Source organism: Conger conger, chromosome 13 (assembly GCF_963514075.1).
Source record: "Conger conger chromosome 13, fConCon1.1, whole genome shotgun sequence".
Taxonomy (NCBI): Eukaryota; Metazoa; Chordata; class Actinopteri; order Anguilliformes; family Congridae; genus Conger; species Conger conger.
The window spans coordinates 36,526,817-36,550,156 of NC_083772.1; the positions used below are offsets into that span (position 1 = coordinate 36,526,817).

Below are 23,340 nucleotides of genomic sequence, written 5' to 3' on the forward strand. Positions count from 1 at the left end.
TGTCAGCTTTGACCAGTCTGGCCATTCTCCTCTGACGTCTCACTGGATTTTTATTTGTTTTTTTTTTGCAGCATTCTTTGCTTGTATTGCACTGCGGCCACACAATTGGCTGATTAGATAATTGCTTAAATAAGTAGGTGTAATAAAGTAAAAATGTTCCTAATAAAGTGCTAGGTGTGTAAATACAGACATTTTGGTGTATATTTGCATTTAGTAAAGCCCTTAAATCGCTTTGCTGTAAGCACAAGCAGGTAGTTTCTAAAAGCCTTTTACGGTTCCATTTACCGTGTCCAGATAGGGAAGATAAGATAAAATAACTTTCAGCTGAGTCAAAAAACACTCCTTTACTGAGTTCAACAGCAGTGAAAACCTCCTACATTTAAATTCTTCAGTGTGAAATCCAGTTACTTTTCCTGGAGTGACCCTACCATTAGAAAAAGTTAAACACTGCCCTTTTTAAATTTTTATAAAAGTGGTACACTGTCAGGGTACAAAGATTGTCTTATGGGTATTCTCTGAATTTATTAAATCAGTTACAGACTACTTGAAGTATTAATACATTTTTTATTGTGACTATAAAACACAGTAAAGAAGCTGAGACCATTTTGTCTTGATATCTTTGACTCTCACCCTCTCGCATATAAAAATGCGCATACATACAGTATTTTTTTCCTCACACACAAATACACACAGCACACTCCCTCTCGCAGATTTTTTGCAAGAAACACACACACACACACACACACACACACACAACACACCATTTCAGGCAAAAAGCAGGTGACGCTAGCCCTGCTCCCCAAAGGCCTGTAAGACTAACACAGAGTGCTGCAAGAGCAGGAAATACATCTGTAAAGCCTGCCCTTGCAGACTTGCATACTGTCATACTTGTGCTGAAAAGAGAAATACACAGTCAAGTGCCTGGTACTCTAAATGCTTCCTAAAACAATACAGTTGGTTTGTAAAATAGTCCCCAAGCTTGTCCTGTGCTAATTTTGTTGGCTATTGATGTGCTATCCTTGGCTGAAAAAAGAACGCAACCAAGTCTTACACTTATGCAGTAGCTTCAGCCAATGAAAGTGTGGTGCACACATACAGTAGAAATTACAGGAAAACTATTGTGTTTCTTTTAATAAAAACAAATGGGGTTGGCGGAGTATGAAAACACATTTATTCACAGGTTTGTTGATGAGTGACAGGTTGAGGTCATTTTTGACCTTTTGGGCATACATAACATGAAGATCTCACAATGGGTTAAGCAAATAAAATGGATAATATGATTGTGAAACAATGCACCACTGAATGCAAACGACTGCCATCTTGAAATTGGAGATAATGTACAGGATTGTCATCAGCTCAGATCTCTCCAACCATAGATGCCCCCCCCAACATCTTTTACAAAGGACATTGTTCAAGATGCTAGAATTATTCAACATACAAATACCCATAACATTTATGATGATCATAATTATGCTAATGAAGATTTTTATTTTTTATTATGCCAATTTGAGTGAGGTTAATAAATTAAGTACAAAACACCACAGATTCTTTTAAAGTGCTCAGTGAGTGTATACTGAATAGCATTGTGCAAAAATGTTTATTTTATAGTCAATGTGGAGTTTATTTATTTAAATATTGATGCAGAACTTGGTAAACATCAGCACTTTAAAGCGTATCTTACTGTGCTGACTTGGTGCTGAAGGTGAAAGCACTTTAATGCAATTTCATGCATGACCCGTAGACCTACACACAAATGCTGTAATTTTCTTGCCTTGTGTGAGTTCAGCCATTTTAAACTGTGTCTATGTGGTGAAAGGTCAGAAATTACCATTGCTGTTATCTCCATCTGCTAATAATATGTGCAACTTCATGCTTATCTAATAAGATTTGGTGGCCACGTTATCAGTCGAGTGCTGTCTTGCTCAAACGGTGTGCCCTTTCTTCAGCAGTTTTTAGCCATTACAGCATGTTTTGAATGAATTGCAATGATTTGAATCAGACACACTTAATGGCTCAAATTGATTGACTCAGAATTTAATTATGGATTAGTACCAAGGCCATTTCTGATCATTTTGGTGCCCTAGGCCAGACGCCCACTGGTGAATCATCGTACCAGTGAATATCAGGTTATTAGTCAGGTGTATTCCTTCACTTCCTTAGTGCAGGTCTAAGAAAGCTTTCAGGGTCTAGTCTTGATTCTAAAATTTTGCAGGTTCAATCCCGTCCTGGGTGTGTCAAAGTGTCCCTGAGCAAGACACCTAAAACCCAATTGCTCCTGACAAGCTGGTTGGTGCCTTGCATGGCAGCCAATCGCCATTGGTATGTGAATGGGTGAATGAAAAGCATCAGTTGTACAGCGCTTTAGATAGACGCTGTATAAATGCAGATCATGTACCATTTACATGTGGATGTCAGACACATGTAACCACTTAAACCACTTGAATAAAAGAATGATCTGCAAACAAGAGGACCAATTTTTATTCTGTAGGAAGAGTCGATGTGTGTTTTGTAACAGGCAAATGTAACAGCCTGTCATCAGTGGTAATTGCTGAGTCCTAAAGTCTTTGAAAGTGTCCTTTAATAGGTTTCTAAAACATAAGCTAGTTCATGGCTCATTGCCACCTCAAATCCTACAGTGCAGTTCATAAGTATTTGGATAGTGACACATTTTTTGTTGTTTTCACTCTGTACTCCCATGTATAAAAAGGGCTGCAATTCCTCTATGGTTCACCCAATACGGATGTAACCCTCAAATTAATGCTGGAAGTATGCACTTTAACCACAATTCAATTATTATTTTCCATTTTTGTTTTTTTAACACGTTTTATTTCAAATGTTTGTAAGTCTGGAAGTCTTGGTCTGGAGTACAGCTGAAAAGTGGTGGCACTGTCCAAATATTTATGGACTGCACTGCAGCACTCTGACAGGTAAAGTTAATTTTTTCCTGCAGTGACTCACCCGCTTCAAATTATTTGCAGACTGATTAATAGAGGGTGACTCACTACTTGCCTTGAATTTTGAATGACAATACCTCCCTTGAAGGAGTTACTTCCAATGAAACCACCTGCTTACATCAATAGGACTGTGATGCCTCTCAACAGGACTAAGATGATGCAGAACACTGGGAGGAACTATCAGAGATTTTCAAAGTCTCTTAGCTAGTGTCCAAGTCCTGTCTCAAGTCTCCACAATGGTGCAGCCTAAATAATGGCTATAGAAATTCATCATGATTCCTATGCTAATTGTATGAGGGAGCGGGGATGAAGGACCAGACACAACCGAAAAGGGAATCTTCAAGTTACCCACAGAACGTGTGATAACCACGTTATAATCTAGGAGTATAATCCCAAATATAATCTAGGCGAACCACTAGAGGAGAAAGGGGAAAACGAAAAACAGGACAGAAAACTCCCTGGCGAAACGCCAACTAAAATGGTATTGACAACTTGGTACAAGAGTCCATTTTGACTTAATAGGTGAAAGAAAACAAATAGAACCTGATACGGTTACCCGAATACAGGATAACATGCTTTTAAGTCTATAATGAATAACCAGCCATGAAGGCTACCTCTACCTGGCTCAGTGTCTGAAACACAATGTAACACAGAGTGGTGGGACAATGAGTCTTAAATAGGGTAAGGCCCGCCTCCCAATAACAGATAATTGGTTAGTAATTAGACTGCACCTGGAAACCAATTAACCAAGGCAGCAATCTCCATGTGAGAGCCCAAAAAACAGTACTGCCTGGAAAATGAGTATGAAAACCCTGACAAATTGAAGATATAGAAACCAGAATTGTAGAAGACATATTTCGTATATGACATCAAGTGTGTTACAACTGAAGAAGGAAGCAGTATTATCAGGGGCAGAATAAAGATAGTGATTATTTAATTTATTTATTCATATATCAATGAACTACAACGCCTGAGCCAAGGTTTTGGCAAAGCCTTTCTCAAGATGGCTGGAGATAGGCTTGCCAACACCTCAGGTCTGATGTGGTACGTAATTGATATATCAATAAATAATAAAAAAAATAAAAATAAAAAAAAGAACATGGGCTGTAATATAAGATGATGGTCAATAACAAAATAGGGGCTGGTTAATCCTGGACTAAATGCAGTTTTGTATGGATAATCTCCAATTAAATTTAGTCTAGGACTAGACTTAATATGCATCTGCTACTAATTATAACTTTATTTGTAAACAAAGTTACAAAGTCAAAACAAGCCGAAGATTTGTTTGTCTCCAAAGAACATAAATAGAGTTGGCTTCTCTTTGAAGAAAGGGTAAAACGTATCTTAAGAGTTAGGTCTAACAGAGAGCAAGTTCCTATCAATCGGCTTATACTTGGTGAGAGTGTGGACACTTGGCCACTAAAATAACCATTTGATATTTAATGATAATGAGCCATACCTGAATTGTGTTAATACGTTTAAGGACAACTTATGATAGAACTTAAACATATGTGTTCAACAGCCTAATTATGCACCTTGATTAACCTCAAGTCTTTAATTTGATCAGTTAAAACTTTTGGTTGCAGTTACCTCTTATTCAGTTGTTTGCAATATAGTGCAATAAGCAGAATGTGAACATGGAATTTTTAGTCTTTGTGGCATACATAGCTATTTCTGACATATTCTAGTTTAAGGGGGTAAACAATCCCTCTGAACATGGAAATCACCCAATTAAGAAAAATGAACAGCTTCTTAACAATCTGGGATTGCAGCTGTGTCTGGAACAAAAACTAGCATATGCAAGGGTCCCCCATGACTGCAGTTGGGAGCCGCTGAACTAAATGCTAAATGACACACAACTGTACCCTGTGTTAGGTTAAAAAATATGCTTCCCTGGAAAAAATGTGCCAAATATCAAAAACGATGTCTCAGAAAGACAGAAACATTCATTGCTGGACCAAAATAAAAGATGGAAAAATATCAATGGGCTCAGGTCATCTACTGCCAAATGATAAATTGGAAGAACAGCCATTATGGTTGCTGACTTGAGCCTTCAGCCTCAGATTAAAAGTAACAAAGTGGCAAAAGTAGCCTTTTCCGTCTTTTCCATCTATTAATCGAATGTCCAAAATGCGAATCAGTGTGTGTTTCCATCAACTACTGTTACACAAATATTCTACAGGATGCAACGTGATTCCATAATCAAAAGAGTGGCAGCTGTTGTTTTTGGAAACCTGTGATTTAGGTCCCGGTCATGTCAAAAATCTGTTTCCAGTCCCTTTATCACATCTTCTCTTTATCAATGTGAACTTTTTGCCAAGCGTAAAAAAAGTCTTGCGATATTTGGACTTTTCTTTTCGAATTTCATGTGTTTCCACTCAAGTATACTTATGCACAAATTCAAAATGAGCATAAAAACTGTTTAATCGAAACCCCACTACAGATGCTTTTATCGGACTACTTCACTGCTTTGTCCGCACGCATTGCTGTTGCACAGATTTACAGTACGCTGCAAGAAGTCTTACCCAGGAGAGCACATATTTGTCCAGCAAGCCGCTGCATTGGTTACCTGTCAGATTTACTATTGATTTTAAAGTTGTTTTACTTGTGTTTAAAGCCCTGGGTAGATCAGTACCTGAATACATTTCCGATCTTTTAATTTATTACCAGCCGACTAGAACTGCTGAAGCCAAGCTCTTATGAGTACCGAAGGTGAATTATGTATGAAGTGGTGAAGCAACCTTTTTTATCTGTATGCACCAAAACTATCAAAGCAGAAAAAATAAAGGGAAGCTTCACTCATTCATAAATCTATAATTTCAGGATGAAAATTTCCACCGTAAGGCTCTTTTAAGCAATTGATGATTTCACCATTTTTCTTCTTTTTCACTTCTTGTATATGATTTGCATTACATTACGGACACTCTCATCCAGAGTACCATACAGAAATGGAGAACTAAAAAACAACTATATCACTCAGATGCCCATTTATAAACAGTAGGTATGATGTTAACCAAATAAACAACCAACTAAAGAAAGTACTACAGTGGGCTCCAGAATTATTGGCACCCTTAATAAATATGCACAAAAATATGCACTAAAAAAATAATAGTTATTGACATAAGCTTGTGTTAAGCAGTGTGGTTATTTAATGATTCAATAGAACCAACCAAAGTCTTCCAATTTTCAAATAAAAAAACTATTTACCCAAAAAACAGGTTCCACAATTATTGGCACCACTGGTTTAATACTTTGTGCAAACACCCCTGGTAAAGATGGCAGCCATGAGCCTTTACCTATCATTTTTGATAAGATTATGGAACACGTTTGCATCATTCCTCCATGCAGAACTTTTCACAATCATTGATATCTTTGGGATACACCCTCTTCAGTTATGACAATCTACCAACACCTCAGTTTCATAGCTGAGGCAACCAGGTATTCTGCCAATGATTTCCTGGTACTTTCTTGAATTCATTGTGCCATTGTTGTTTTGCTGCCCTGGACCACTGGCATCTCCAAAACATCAATGACCCACCGCCATATTTGACAGTAGGTATGAAGTGCTTCTCCTCGTGTGCATTTTCCTGCCAAATATGTTGATGGTGTGTATGGCCAAAAGATTCAGCCATAGAACTCTGTTCCAGTCATAGTTCCGATGAGTTTGACAGACTCAAGATGCTTGCTTTTTTATTGTGCTCAGTAAGGACTGTTTTCATGCCACTCTTCCAAAGAGTTTGTTGGTATGGAGGTGCCATTTTTTGTTTTATTTTTGAGAATTGGTGACCCCAAGAGGCAACTAATCTCTGCAAGTCTTAAACTGCGAACCTTGGGTTACTTATGGTTGCCATCTTCCTTACCCTCCATGGGGATAATGTGCGCTTGCATCCTCTTCCTGGCAAGTTTGCAACCATTCCATATGTGTTACACCTTTTTATTATTGCCTTACAGTGCTAAGTGGCATGTTTAACTGTTTATGTATTTTTTTTTGTGCCCATTCCCCGACTTGTGACCGTCAATTACCATCTGGGTCTTCTGAATTGACAGTTCTTTGGCATTTCCCCTGCTGATGGTTGACAAAGGGATTTTGCTTGTTACCTCATTTTTATACTATAGTGAACAAGAAGTGATGGAATGACACAATATAGTTTCTTTAGACTGAGATTCACTCAATAAAAGTAAAATTATATTGCCAATTTCACTTTGTTTGATTTTATTTACAATAAATGTTAGGGGTGCCCAAATGTTTTTGAGATTACTAAATAAGAAACATTGAAACATTCGAGTAAATATATTGAAATAAAAGTAAACAGTTTTCCCATATGTTTGAACATAAAATATAGATCATTATCCATGGTTATTATAGGCAGGCTTTTTTATACATTTTTATTAAGGGTGCCAATACTTGTGGAGCCCACTGTATAAGAAAGTATCACTTGGCCTGTCTTTTAAACAGCTATACTCTAACTGTAACAGCATAACTATTCCACACTTTGTATTCTTTGTGCATTTCCATTTTATTTCACTATGAAGCACTTTGCTATGAAGTTGCTCCGATCGATTTTTAAAAAGATGGAATCGTTAGGGTCAGATCGAGTTGTGTAATACCTTGGCATCGAATATGTAATCAAACAAAGGTTAACTGGCGTTCATGTACTTTGATACAGAGCGACGCTGACAGGGGTGGGAGGAAGAGGAGGACCAGCTCTCTGCTCCTCTCTCCATTCCTGCCCATGGCACAGCTGTGCCTTCTCTTTGGTTGGGCAGCTGGGCCTGCTCCTTCCCACAGCCTGGGAGACTAGCGCTACCTTGGCCGTTGGAGTGTCGTATAGAGACATGCGCACACAAAGCTGCAGTCAGCTGAGGTGTCATCCGTTGTCTCCGGTTGGCCTGTTATGAAGGCCCTGCTGCCAGCTATGCCAGCTTGAAAATTGAGCCGGTCAACATGTTATAAGCTGTTCTAGCTGGGTATGAGCTGGTCAACCAGTATGGGCAAGCTGGTCATAAAGCTGGTCTAGGTGGGTATGAGCTGGTCAACTGGCTATTTCAAAACATAGCTTTAGCTGGTCAAACCATATTGTGGTGGGAGCTGGTCTGAACTAATCAACCAGCTACCAGCTGTTTCAAAACTTAGCTTGAGCTGTTGGGCTGTGTGTAGCTATGTGTCTGAGTGAGACCTCAGTGTGTTTATATTGGTGTGCTTGTGTGGTAAGGTGAGGTTACAGAGTGTGAGTGATGGCGGTGCATTCACCATTTGTTTGTGTGTTTCCTTTATTCTTTCTTTTCTATGCTTTACTGAGGTTGTCTGGTGTATTTCCAACAGATTAAATGCTTTGAAAATGTTCAAACCCGGCCTTCTGGTCCTCTTGGTTGGCTCAATTGCACCGGGCAAGATCAATCAAGCACAGACAAGTATTTGAATCCAAAACAATTATGTATTTGACTGAGGTCTGATATCTAGCGGGCTCCAGAATTATTGGCACCCCTGACTGGCATTGCACAAAAATACTGAAAAAAAGAAACAATATGATAGATAAACTCAAAATGCTGAACATGTGGAAAAATAGTGCACTTTATTAATGTTTCTGTGTAACCAACCAACATTAAACATTCATTTTATACAAAATGATTTCACCAAAATTAAGGTAATTTTTGCTCAAGGACTGTTTTTTTGCACTATTCTTTTGCAACACTAGTCTAGAGACTAGTGTGCGTGAAAATCCCAGGAGATCAGAATTTTCTGAGATACACAAACCACCCTGTCTGCCACCTAAAATCATTCCATGATCAAATTGTTTCCCAATTCTGATGGTTGATGTGAACATTAACTGAGGCTCTTGACCCGTATCTACATGATTGTATGCATTGCACTGCTGCCACACAATATTAGCTGATTAGATAATCGCATGAATAAGTAGATGTAATAAAGTAAAAATATTCCTAATAAAGTGCTCTGTGAGTGTATATAGAGAGGGAGGGGGAGGAGAGAGAGTGATTCAATTGACTGGGTATCCATGGTTTCATCTACGAGACCTCTGCTCAGCTAAACTACTGAAGGATTTGAGTTTTTTTACTTCAGCCTTATTGAAAACGTTTGATGATCACTGAAAGTAATTTATTTTTAGAAGCGCACACGTGCGAGTTATCTTTTTCAGTTAAACATTAGCACTAAATGGGAGGGACGGGTGCCTCTTGAGGTTTGGTGTATTGTCTCTTGCCTGTTTTAAAAGGCCCTCCTATCTCTAGCACTGGGCATTGAGACAGAAGAGGCTGTGTTACCGTGCCCACTGCGTTTTTCAGCGGGGACTAGTGCGGCATTCAGAAGACCTCCTGCTTTTGTCTCTGCGTGGGTGTGCGTGAGCGCTGCATATAGCGGAGACACTTGGGTGTAAGGTGAGGTTACAGAGTGTGAGTGATGGCGGTGCATTCACCATTTGTTTGTGTGTTTCCTTTATTCTTTCTTTTTTTTCTATGCTTTACTGAGGTTGTCTGGTGTATTTCCAACCGATTAAATGCTTTCAAAATGTTCAAACCCGGCCTTCTGGTCCTCTTGGTTGGCTCAATTGCACCAGACAAGATCAATCAAGCACAGAAAAGTATTTGAATCCAAAACAATTATGTATTTGACCAAGGATAAGAGCATGGAGTTTTTCGCTGCATTGCTTGACATGGTTAAGGAATGCATTTTGAGGGATTTTGGATCATTCTTCTTTGTAGGTCCTTGCAGTATCCTTCACATTCTTGGGTTTGCAGTTAGCAACTGCCCTCGTCAGTTTAGCCCACAGGTTGTCGATTGGATTGAGGTCTGGCACCTGCAGAACATAGTTTTTTTCATGGTAGCATTTCTGTATGGATTTTGAACTATGTTTTGGGTCATTGTCTTGCTGGAAAGGCAGCCAGATTGTCAGCCAAAACTGCCTGGTACTTGATGAAATCCATTATGCCATTGGTTTTAACCAGTACTCTTGGACATCTGGAATTAAAACAGCAGTGACCCACCACCAAAGCAAAACTGAAAAAAAAAATCTCCTATTATGCACCTCTGTTTCAATGCCAAAAATGCCGATGCTGTATCTGACCAAAACATCCGGACATGGTCTCATTAATGAAGGTGCTGTGGTCAGATGAGACCAAATGTAACATTTTGGTCAGCCCACATAATTATATATGTGTGTGTGTGTGTGTGTGTGTGTGTGTCTAATACAAACAGTTTTTTTATTACCAGCATGTACTACAGTGATGCAGCACCAAGAGATTTATAACGTGGGATGTATACTAAATTTGCTGAATGACGACCGGGCAATAAACAGATAATATAAATGGCTATCCAAATAAGACAGATGGATCTGCTTACTCTAATCATTTATTTTGTGTAATGAATGACACTTCTGTGATCTGCCTGGAAGTGATTTTACAATTCCTAAAACTGATGTAATGAAAACAAGCTATCCATTTATTTAAAACATGGCAGCCATTCATCACTGGATGTTCTCAACATGTGATTGCAGATTATTTACGTTATTTCTTAACTTGCCCGGAAACTCCTAATGAAGAAGAAATCACAGATGACAATCCGTAAGTGAACTCAGTCAGAGTGCAAATTTAGCAAAAGGTTCACTGTTTTTACTTGGTTTGCAATATGCAGATTCATGGTTAAAATCATTGCTGTGTTTGTCCCTGTAATCGGTCTTTCTCTTTACATTCCAGCACGACAGAATACTGAGAATCCATTTCAGAAGGTTCATGTTTACTTATCAGAGCAATGAACTCTTCTCACAATATGAGGGTGAAAAGCAAGCGGCAACCTCCTACTTCATTTTATTTAATGCATGTGCCCTTTATTTCTACAGGACAGAATGCACATTATGTATTCCTGTAGAATACATAAGAGACTTCTAGCCCAAATAATTACATTGTTGTTTTGACAACACAACACTGTAACATACAGTATAGTACAAGCTGTATGAATACTGTTTTCTACCATATGAATCTGGTAGTATACAAAATTGCACCCTGTCAATATGAGGCTTGTTATTGTCTCATGATAAAAAAAATGTAAAAAATGAACTGAACTGAACTAAAAAATCGGAATTAGACAAAGGGGAATGTCTTGGCACTATTGTTGAAGTGAATCCATCACAGGGAACTGTGTTTGATATAGGGAAGGGGCAGGAGTTGGAATATGTATAGTATGGAAAATGAAAGTAGAAAAAAACAAATGTTCTAATTAGGTCCTGATTAACCCTAGTTTTATTGTTGTTAAATAAACATTTTTGTCACAATAAGCATCTTTGAAAAGTATATGGGATGATTCCATTTTAGAAACTATATTAGTGTTTTTAGTTAGTTAGTGTCATGTGTAGCATTCCATAACACCATCCTGCTATAGATACTGTACACTCAGTGATCACTTTATTAGGTATTTATTAGACTTATTTTTTAGACTTATTGGTCATCTGCTACTGTAGCCTATCATCTTAGAGTTATGATGCGTTGCGTGTTGACCAGATGCTCTTCTGCATACCACTGTTGTGATGTGTGGGTATTGTGTTACTGTCACCTTCCTGTCAGCATTCTCCTTTGACCTCTCTCATTAACAAGGCGTTTCTGTCTGCAGAACTGCTGCTCACTGGATGTCTTTGTTTTTTGCCCTATACTTGGCAAACTCTAGAGACTAGTGTGCATGAAAATCCCAGGAGATCAGAATTTTCTGAGATACTCAAACCCTATCTGCCACCTACAATCATTCCATGATCAAATTGTTTCCCCATTCTGATGGTTGATGTGAACATTAACTGAAGCTCTTGACCCGTATCTACATGATTGTATGCATTGCACTGCTGCCACACAATATTGGCTGATTAGATAATCGCATGAATAAGTAGGTGTAATAAAGTAAAAATATTCCTAATAAAGTGCTTTGTGTCTGTGTGGAGAGGGAGGGGGAGAGAGAGAGAGTGAACAGACATTCCATAATCCCTCTATGTATACTGTATATAGAGAGGGAGGGAGGGAGGGAGGGGGAGGAGAGAGAGTGATTCAATTGACTGGGTATCCATGGTTTCACCTACGAGACCTCTGCTCAGCTAAACTACTGAAGGATTTTAGTTTTTTTACTTCAGCTTTATTGAAAACGTTTGATGATCACTGAAAGTAATTTATTTTTAGAAGCGCACACGTGAAAAGCAAATGTCTTCTTCTCGGCATCCTCTTGACTGCCGCTATTGCTGCGAGTTATCTTTTTCAGTTAAACATTAGCACTAAATGGGAGGGGCGGGTGCCTCTTGAGGTTTGGTGTATTGTCTCTTGCCTGTTTTAAAAGGCCCTCCTATCTCTAGCACTGGGCATTGAGACAGATGAGGCTGTGTTACCGTGCCCACTGCGTTTTTCAGCGGGGACTAGTGCGGCATTCAGAAGACCTCCTGCTTTTGTCTCTGCGTGGGTGTGTGTGAGCGCTGCATAAAGTGGAGACACTTGGGTGGATTCCCGGCGTCATGCTATGAATAGCGTAGCGTCGACGACAAGGGGAGGGGAGAGAAGACGGAGGGGTGGGAAAGGTAACAAGGTGCGCCCGTCTTCTCACTGTGTCCGAGCGGCGTTGGAAAGTCAAAGTGATGGATAACGACTAGACGGGAGCCGTCCTCCCGACCAAAGGTGCCAGGAGTGCAAGAGTGATTAATCTTTTGCGCTTCGTACCGAGGCCTTTCGGAAAGTCTGGCCTGTCGGGGAAAAAAAAAGAAGTGGGAGAAGAGGGGGAGAGATGGAGAAAAAACCGACAGGATCGCAGAAGAGTGTGAGAGGCGCAAAAAGAAAGGAGAGGCTTTGATACAGTGAAGGGGTGGTTCGGGGGAGATAAACCGAGCTTGCCTTGTCCTGAGATGACACAGGAGCTATCTGTCTGGCCTAGGCAATGGAGCCGGCATATTCATCATTTGCACAGGTAGATGTATGCCTGTGAACAGGTCCCATTTCACAAGGAGCTGGAGTACAGGCTATTTCACGTTCAACGGGGCTGGGCTGTATGTCTGAAGTGCCTGTATTTGGAAATATTGAAGAATTTTGTATTCAAAGGGACACAAGGACATCCGTCCTCTTCTAAATGTACAATCTTAACATCATTATTATTGACAGATAATTAGGTATGTGCACTCAATGACCACATAATTAGGTAGACCTGCACGGCAGCTTGTTAATGCAAATATCTTATCAGCTAATCCAGTGGCAGCAAATCAATGCATAAAAGCATGCAGAGATAGTCAAGAGGTTCACTTGTTATTTAGACATCAGAATGGAGAAGAAATGAGATCGAAGTGACTTTGACCGTGGAATGATTGTTGGTGACAGACGGGGTGGTTTGAGAATCTCAGAAACTGCTGATCTCCTGGGATTTTCACGCACAACTGTCTCTAGCATTTACAGAGAATTGTGTGAAAAACAAACAAAAAAACATCTAGAGAGTGGCAGTTCTGTAAGTGAATATGTTCATTGTTAATGAGAGAGGTCAGAGGAGAATGGTCAGACTGGTTCCAGCTGACAGGAAGACAACAGTAACTCAAATGACCATGCATTACTGGCATGCAGTAGAACATCTCTGAACATACAACAGATTGAACCTTGGCTACAGCAGCAGAATACCATTAAGTCTAAGCAAAAATAAAATAAACACCTAATAAAGTGGTATTTACTGAGTGTAAAACCCCAAGTCTCTGTCTCTGCTCAACCGATTGCTTGTTTTTTGACCCCATTTCTTCAGTTAAGGAGACATTCTGATGTCTGTGGGCAGAGAGTGTGCTCGAGCTTACTGACACATTAAATCTAATATAGAATAGCATGACCTTCACACAAGGAAACCATGAGGCTTTTCAGTCTTCTATGTCTGGAGACCTGCATTATGACAAATCAGTTTTTGAGCACTGTTTAGCAACAAAGTTCTTTTGGAGTTAAGGATCAGCGAAAGCTCTGACATTTAGACAGTTGCAGTCATGATGTGACCTTTGAGGCTGGCTGCCCTGACCAAGTGGCATTGCTTCTGTCAAAATGCCAAGGGTGCACAATGGCACTGACTGAATGGAAATAATATTCATTCACTCATTGGTAACGGACTTGAGTTCATTCATATGTCCTGTATATGCATTTTCTCTGAAGGGAAGTTAGAAAACAGCTGGTAGCTGGTTGACCAGCTCAGGCCAGCTCCCAGCTTGACATGGTTTGGCCAGCTCAAGCTATAGCTGATAGCTTGTGCTCATACCCAGCTAAATCAACTTACATTATGACCAGCTTGACCAGCTTGAAAATTATAAATTTAGCTGGATTTAACATTTTATTTGGGTTTAAATCAAATCACCTTCGATAGTTTTAGTGTGAGAGAACTAGCAACTGCAAAAGCCACATGACGCAAAACCCGAGTAGCAAGCAGTCATATCAGTAGCAATCAGAAGAAGCAATTGTTGCATCAAGGCATTCATTAAATCACTAATTTGTTTTAGTTTTTGAAGTGTGTCACATAAGAGCATTGACAAAAACTGGCTTGGCTACCGACATGTTGGTGATCTTTATACTCATTATTCAGTGGTCGGATGACGCTCTGAGGAATCTAACACACTGTGCAGTGACACATTTTCTATTTAAAGCGGTGTAAAAATGAAATGACAAGACATGAGAAATATCTGGATTGCTCTTCCCTGACAACTAACCCAACCCCCCACCCCCCCCACCCAAACACACGCACGCATCCACACGTCCTCTCTCCCTCTGTTTGGGTCATTTCTTTCGTGCCAGAAGTTTGTTTCTGTTATTTATGAATATAGCTGTTACATGCTCTGTGAACTGAAAGCACTGCTGGCATATTAGAACTGAGAAGTCACACCCAGGAGAACCCTTATCAGTTTAGAAAAGCATTTTTCACTGTGAATAGTGCATAGTATGTTTAAATAACTGAACTGCACATCCCATAGACCACTCCTATATCGGAAATGACTGTAGACCAGAAATACTGGAGCTGAGAAGTGTGGTTATGCGTCACAGTTGAGCTGCTAGCGTAGGGGGCTTAGCTCGGCTAGTTCACGAGTGAAGCACAGTGAGGTGTGGTAAAGGGAGGGCTTCAGAGCAGGTTACTGTGACAACACTCTCTGGCAACTCAGCCCTCTAATTCAAAATAACATTGTTGCCTTTGGCTAAGGGTGACTTTGCCTTTAGCTGACTGGTAACACGTTTGTGACGTGACTCCGATCAGCATCGGAAGACAAGTGGTTGCAGCGGAGATTCAAATGGTGGGGGAGTCAAGGCGAAGGCCTTATAGCTAGTTGCTGTGACAACTCTCTGGTGACTCAAACCTCAGATTCTAAATGTTAAGGGCGATGTCGCTTTTAGCTGACTGGTAACACGCTTGTCTGTGGACTCTTTAGACGGGAGAGAGTCCAGGGCTGAAATCCCACCGCAGACCTGGGCATCTCTAACTTCCTACAATGAATTCAGTCGTCATGTGTGCAAGTGGTAGCAGTAATTTGCCTTATATGTTCTGGCCTTCAAAGGCTTGTACTCCAACTGTGCACCCGGGAGCCGTATTAGTAGTAAAAGCGGTTAAAAAAAGCACTGGCAAGTTTTGATTGCATTTTACAACTGTTTTGACTGATGGAGGTAGTTTTAGAAAGCATAAAGTCTCCTGGAAATCTTTCTTTTACACATTAAAATTTACAATCTCACTGTGAGACGAAAATCCAATGCAAAAATAGGTTGTGCATTGGACGGATAGATTCAAAAGTGTTGTCATAATGCATGTTTAATTTTTAATAATACTTTACACTTTATTGTCACTTCTGCAGCTACGAAAGCGTGATTAAAAATGTATGATAGGGCACACAGTTGCAGTGTCAGAATTCATTTTGACTTGGATCCTGATCTTTTTGTTTGTTATATTTTCGTCTTTTGTTTCATTGACACGTATATCGCCTTTAGGGACAAGATTATAAAGGGTGCTTCCCACAGATGAAGCTGGCAGATGTCACAAGAGTAGATCGGGGTACATTATTATGTTTTGAATTGGAGTTGTAGTCTCTTTTCTCCCAAACAGCACCGGCAGATTGAATTGGAAACATATCCAAACACTCAGGAGACCTTTCAGTGTCACTGTCTGAGCCATTTCAAAACTGCCCTGGGTCAAAAATATGTAATTGTTTTTGATTCAAATGCTTTTCTGTGCTCGAGCACAGTTGTCTGGAGCAACTGAGCCAACCAAAAGGACCGGAAGGTACTTTTTCAGAGTATTTCATAGATTCCAAGACACCAGACAAGTTCAGTAAAAAGTAGAAAAGCATTTGAATCCAAAACAATTCCTTATATGACCCAGGTCTGCTGTGCACATTGCCTACCACATATCCCTCGAGCCAGAGATAAAAAACACTGGCTTTGGCTGTGATGAAAGACACATTTTCAGTGGTTTGTGCAAATAACTGAAGACCTAGACAGCAAATAAGACATCTTTGACGGGGGACAATTGACTTTTTGAGATTGTTTTCATAGGTTCCAAAACACCAGACAAGCTCAGTAAAGTGTAGAAAGCTATTTGAATCCAAAACTGCTACGTATTTGACCTGGGTCTTTTTGAAGAGGGTTGGCGTGTTGGCGTGTTTTGACGTGAATGGTTCCTTCTCTCCAGGTGGAGCGTTCTGCCCTGACGGCCCCGTCTCCGCTCCTCGATCTGCTGCCCCGGCCGGGCCCAGAGATGCCTCTGTGAGATGAGTTATGGAGCCCTCCGCTTGAATCCCGGTGAGTGCACCACGCTGTTTTTCACCCCCTTTGTTTTCCTTCTCCTTCCTTCCTTCCTTATTTTCGCTTCGCTGCTGCGGTTCTCCGTCCAGCTCTTTCACCGGGGCTGACGTCCCCGAGCTGAGGAGGAGGAGGGGGGGGGGGGGGGGCGGGCTAAGCCTTCCTCCGCGCCTCACCTGGTTGCTTGGAGACGGCCAACCAGACTCGGGGCTGCGTCAAAGCGAGCGTCTGAAATGAATCATAGAGGCCCGCGGCAGCACGGAGACCACAAGGAGCACGGCTCCGCAATCCCGGGCCCGTAAAGAAAAAGTAATAAGCGTCGGAGCGAGATTTCTGTATTTTCTCTCCTCTGTAAATGATTTATGCCTCCAGAGACTCACATGAAACGGAAGTGCAGGCAGCGGCCGGGCAGCTGATGCATTCCCCGCCGCTGTGCCGGGAGCGTAGCCGTCGCGCGCCGACGGCGGGTTCAGTCGATCTCGCGGCGAAGAGATAACGCTCCTTTGTTCGGTCAGGCGTCCCTCGTCCTGTTTTCCGAGACGCGGCGTCACGCCACACTCTAAGATCCGGACCGCCCCCAACAGGGAGAAAGAGCTCTACTACTCTAACCCCCGTGAAAACATAAATACATACAAAATGGATGCCGAGAAGTATCAGTAGTGAAAACTCCAGCTTTTGCAAATGGCCTTATAAAAGGTCACGTGCCATCAAAACTGACAATGAGAGGGTGGGGGGTGGAAAAAAAGTTTGTGGACAACTTTTCTAACAAGCTGCAAACTGACTGACCCCCCGCCTTCAGAACTCCTGTAGCTTCTGCGGTCCAGAGGTTACTGTGCTGAAAACCCCCTTGCCTCCCCAACTCAATGGAGAGAGACGAAGGAGAACACAGCTAATGAGCTAAAACTCTTCTGCCCTGCTCCCTTCCTCCCCTCCCCACCCTGTTTCTCATCCCCTCTTTTAAAAAAAAGATTGTGCTATCTCTGTCGGTCATCCGCTCTGCATGGGCCTGCATATTCTCCGAATACGGAATGGACAGGAAATCGTTTTTATCATTTCCACTTGACACGGTAGAGCGACCATTCTGACTTTAAGGGTGGCTGATATGCATCTGACCAGTCAGATTCTGACATTCTGACTGGCTGTTATGCATTTACGATTCAGTGTTTTCTTCTTTTTGAGGAATCGTATCTTCTGGTTAACAGGAAGTTATTCACTAATCCTCCTTGCATCATGAAGCTAGCTTTGCATTGAAGCCTGAAGCCATCTCAGGTAGGGGCACTAAAAGGATTAGGCAACTGGAGACGTTAAAATGCAGACCAGACGTGAATACAGTCCCTCCAAAATCGTTTCACTTTTTAATCGGTATGGGGGCCAGCTCAGTAACTATTTACATCTACTCAGTTTTGATAGGATGAATTATCAAGTGGCAGGTTGGAAAAACATGGGGAACAGAGGGGTGCATCAACAGCCAGATATGCAGTACACAAACCAATCGATAAAAACACAAAGGTATGTACGTTCAGAGGTGGAATGTCCGGGGGTCAGAAAGTACTGTCCTGCAATGTGTTTCTCCCACCCATTAACTCAGCTAGGTGATTTCACTCATTAGTTCTTCCTCCAGGTGATTTTAGCCCAGGTGATTGGAAGAAAATACTAGTTTGTACTTTTACTTTACTGTGTACTTTTAGGACTTTCCACCTCAGTCTTTGCATCAGTAAAATTGGTCATCTCGCGTCCCTGAGAAAGACCCCTAACCCCCAATAGCTCCGTCGCATGGCAGCCTATCGCCATCGGTGTGCGAGTGTGTGTATGAATGGGTGAATTATTCGTCAAGCGCTTTGGATAAAAGCACCATATACGTGCAGCACCATCAGTACCAATGCTTCTGTATATGTGCCTCTCCCAGGAGCATAGGGGAGAGTCCACAGCTGCAGTTTCCTGGCTGGTGGAGGCCTCAGCGAGCTGTGGTGAGGGGGGAGGTTGGGGGGTGCAGGGCCCTGGGCCAGTCTGCTAACTCGTGATGAACGCGACAGCGTCCCCTCAGCAGCTTGGCTCCCCCGAGAGCCGACAGGGCGTCCCCGGGCAAACGCCGTGACCCATCTTCCTCCACCGCCTGTTTATCGCTGACAGACACCCGGGAAGCGGGACGTTCCCCTACGCCACCACCGCTTCGGGTCCCGGCTGTCTGGTTTTTTTGGGGGGTTTTTTTGGCTTTGTATTTCCCCAGTGTTGTCGCGAATCTTCAGCTCTTTGGACGGCGCGGTAAACCTTTCGACAGGGCTGCTCCTCTCGCGTTATCGTCTGAGCGGCAGAGACGGCACGCTGGCGAGAGCCAGGCCGCGGGGCGCTACGCTTCTTTTGAGGATGTAACCGCCGACTTTTAGCGAGCTTCCCTCGCCCCTCTTTCGGTCTTTTAAGATTCCGAGGGGACACGTCGTCGTCCTTAGTTCACCCGTGCGGTGATGTGAAGGCATCAGGCTTTCTGGGGCTTTGGTGACTGGCGAAGGCAGTATCAACCTACACGGGATTAAACAAAAGATAAATCCATGATCCTACGTGTTGAAACGGGGGCGGTCTGGGGAAACAATACTTTTGCCCCTCTTGTTTCGAAACATGTTTCTAAAGGTTTCTGCTTATCCAGTGTATTAAGAGTTCAATCAATCTTACATGTTGAAACGGGGGCGGCCATTTATTTGGTTTTGCCCTTCTTCAAACAAGGTTTCTGCTTATCGTTAGTCCATGTATTTAGCGTTTTTGTCTATGCAGGGCTCTTTTTAGACAAGAAACATTCAGAATCAAAGGAAAGCATGTCATTTTGCCATACTTACATAAGTGTCTTTCATTCTGTCCAGGGAATAGGTTTAGCCCTGTAGTGTGTGTGTATATAACACTTGGTAATTATATTCATTAATGCTTGGTTGAGCAATAACTAAACCTCTTCACCATGTCTGCATGCTTTATATATTGAGTTTCAGCCACATGATTCACTGTTTGGAGGCAAGCTATTTGCATTAACGAGCAGATGTACCAACACGGTAAAATGCCCAGTGTTAATTCAATTCTAACAGAGTTCCACTGTGGTCAGATTGGATTTATAATCAATTTCAGCTAGTTCTTAAAATGTGAGATATTAGTATGTGCCATACTTGTGAAAACACTTCTTACAAAATTGTCTCTTTTTGCTTTTCACTCACTGAGCACTTTATTAGAAACATCTGTACACCTACTTATTAATGTGATTATCTAATCAGCCAATTGTGTGGCGGCAGTGCAATGCATACAATCATGCATATATGGGTCATGCTTCGATTTATGTTCACATCAACCATCAGAATGGGGAAGAAATGTGATCTAAGTGACTTTGATCTTGGAATGATTGTTGGTGCTAGACAGGGTAATAGTCTCAGAAACTGCTGATCTCCTGGGACTTTCACACTCAACAGTCTCTAGAGTTTGCAGGGAATTGTTTGAAAAAAATAGTGAGCTGCAATTCTGCAGACAGAAATGCCTTGTTAATGAGAGACGTCAGAGGAGAATGGCCAAACTGGTCAAAGCTGGCAGGAAGGTGGCAGGAACACAAATAACCAGACATTACAGTAGTGGTGTGCAGAAGACCATCTCAATGCAACACATCAAACCTCTAAGTGGATAGGCTACAGCAGCAGAAGACTTAAGTCTAAAACATAAGTCGAATAAATACCTAATAAAGTCCTCAACTTCCTGCTGAGTGAGAGCTTTTCAGTATTGAACTCCTAAAAATACAATGTTGATTTTGAAAACAATTATTGCTAAATTGTGTCTTTTTGCTGTTCATCCTCAACTCACAAGTGAGAGCTGTTCAATGCAAAACTATGCCCAAAAATGCATTCATATCCTGCTCCTCTGTTTCAAGAGGCCTAATTTTATGGGCGCTCATTGTAAATAATGAAAAGTAAATTATAACACTGCAACAATACTTGGCAACTTTATCACGTTTGGGACATTTCTGACCTTCACCAGAGTTGGGAGCTCGTTGAGAAAACCTATTTTGGAAAGCACTGATATTAACTGAAAGATTTAATTTGTGATATAGTTTTATTGATGTCATTTTTTATATGACATTGATAGGGACTCTCTCAGGTACGTCTTGTAATGCAAGGAAAAGGCATTGGGGTAGTTCTGGAAGGAAATAAAAAAAATCCATCTTTGAAAGGGTCATTAACATGCAACTGGTTCCATATAATTAAAGCCCTATTCGATTTGCATGCAAAATCACAATTGTCAGGGACATACATAGCAAGGTTTTGGTTTTCACAGGAGTTCTTTTAGGAGCTCTTTAAGAGCAAATATAACTTAAGGCAAATGAGATTTTTACTGTCTTGGTTGTGTTGCAACACTTTCTTGTCGTCCTCAGTTTGTATTGATAAATTAACAAGCCGTAATTGCTACTTCAATGCTTCCCGAAAAGTTCAAATAAACTTCAACATCTTTAATTGTCTGAAAATGGAGTATGCCATTTTAATTATAGCCTGGTACATTTGTTTCTGTTTATTTGAGATGACTGTGATTCTTAATTTGGAAGCCCATTTGATGAAAGGGATCTTTAGCAAAAGAAAGAAAGTGGTCTTTGTAAACCCAAAGAAACAAGTATCATTAAACATAGGACAAGGAGTATAGCAGATGGCCTGAGCTTAGAATCAGCTATTGCTATGAACATTGCTATGAGGCAAGAGCTTGTTTAATCTATACTCGGTTGACATTAACCACAAAAAACCTTGCCTTTCAAGGTTTCTGTACGGAACAGGTTACTGTTGCTTTTGTACTTAATTAATGGTTCTGCAGTCTGAGCGACAATGAGTTCACTGCACATTTATGAAAACGGAGGGGATTTAAAAAAAAGCATTTAAAGAAGCAATCAAGCTACTGCCTTTAAACTCAGTATAAATGTTGATGTTTTTGAGGAAGAGTTCTGCGTGGGACTACAAATATTTTAATGGATTGTGATCCATTTCAGTTTGTTTGCTTTTCTTTTTTAAAGGTCCCATGTTGTGGAAAATTACATTTAATTTGCTATGTGGATTATAAAGGTGTTGAAGCTGTTATAAAAACACTGTGAAAGTATCAAAACGCACTGTCCCCGAATATATCCTTACAATTTATCTGAAGAAAATGTGAATTTTAGTGAGCAATGTGGAGTTCCATGAAGTTAAGACATCCCAATGATGCAGTCATTTGCTTCAGCACAGCATGGCACAGCCTGCCTTGTAGCAGGAGCAGGAACAAATGGGCGGCCTGTGGCGTAGTGGTTTAGGTACACGACTGGGACCCGCAAGGTCGGTGGTTCGAATACAGGTGTAGCCACAATAAGATCCGCATAGCCGTTGGGCCCTTAACCCTGCATTGCTCCAGGGGAGGATTGGACTACCGCTTAGTCTAATCAACTGAACGTCGCTCTGGATAAAACCGTCTGCAAAATTCCATTAATGTAATGTAAAAATCCAAGTGATCGGCACTGATTCGGTTCAGTTCATTGGAGCTCACCAGCCAATCAGTTAACTTGTTTCAATGAGCCTTAAAGACACAGCCACTAAGACAGCCTGTTCTTGGTAAAGCTCATGAGAGGTACTGATGAATGGACATGTGAAACTGGATAGAGAATATTTTTGGTATTTAAAACCACACAATCATTTTGTTATGGATAGCAGGAGCTAAAATAAAAGACTGGAAAGGTGTACAATATGGAACCTTTAAGAAACTGCGGTGAACCTCAAGGATGTAAGAGCAGTAAAAATGATAGAGTAGATATATAAAAGGGCTGAAATGCATTACTCCAAATCACAAAATGGTTGCCCTTTTTTTTTCTGGAGACGGAAATAATCGTTGACAAACACTTACACTGCATTAGTACATTTCTATAATTCCCTTGACTGGAAAATTAACTTTCTTTTTTTTCTAATTTCTGAAATTCCACCGAAATAGATGTCAGTGCCCTGCTTTAAGAAGCTATCATATTATGTGCGCATCACCACCCAAGCTTGTGAAGATGGTAAAAATAGACACATGTTGCTATTGAGGATGAGCAGTCGCTCTCGTGGCTCTGTCTTTGCCGAGAACACAAGTCTGAGTCACGCCGAGCTCATACGGAGACAAAGCCTAGGACGGCTAAAGAGGGCCAGACTCGCCGGATGTTGATAAACAGCGACCGAGAAAAATATGCAACAGTAAAAAATAAGAAGGCCACTGCGCATCTTTGTGTTGGAGCCAAATCCTGAGTCAGTTCTGTTCCAGCTTGAGGTTAATTGGCACTCACACCCAGATCTTCAATGCTAATACACTTAAAAGGGGCAGGAGAATCTCAGGCCAAATAATATAGCTGGTTCTACTTGGCTTTTTATCTTTGTCAGAAACTGTATCAAACAGTTTAGGAGATGACAGAACCCTCCAAGAATCAGTCAGAACCATGGCCATTTATAACTACTAAAACACCCGATTAACCTGCTCTATTGTTTTTTTTTTTTCACTAGCTAGGCTCCAGAGTTGACCCAGACTCAGAGGTACTCTTAAAGGAGTAACGTGGTGGTGGACTGTGACACTTACCAATTGTCTTTAGGCAGCAACAAAACAAAATGTGCATACATCTTTT

The 23,340-nt window shown here is 41.1% G+C and overlaps 1 protein-coding gene across 5 annotated transcripts in view; it reads left to right on the forward strand.

The window, feature by feature from the left end:
• The window catches only part of lrfn1 (leucine rich repeat and fibronectin type III domain containing 1), a 211,968-nt gene that overhangs the window by 112,561 nt on the left and 76,067 nt on the right, over positions 1 to 23,340 (forward strand). For 3 of the 5 annotated variants that reach the window (XM_061217094.1, XM_061217095.1, XM_061217093.1), the window contains exon 3: positions 16,609 to 16,718. The gene's annotated coding sequence lies outside the window, so the exon portion shown is untranslated. Of the gene's footprint in view, positions 1 to 9,205; positions 9,348 to 16,608; positions 16,719 to 23,340 lie in introns of those variants that run through there. The other 2 variants (XM_061217092.1, XM_061217097.1) reach the window with 1 other exon arrangement.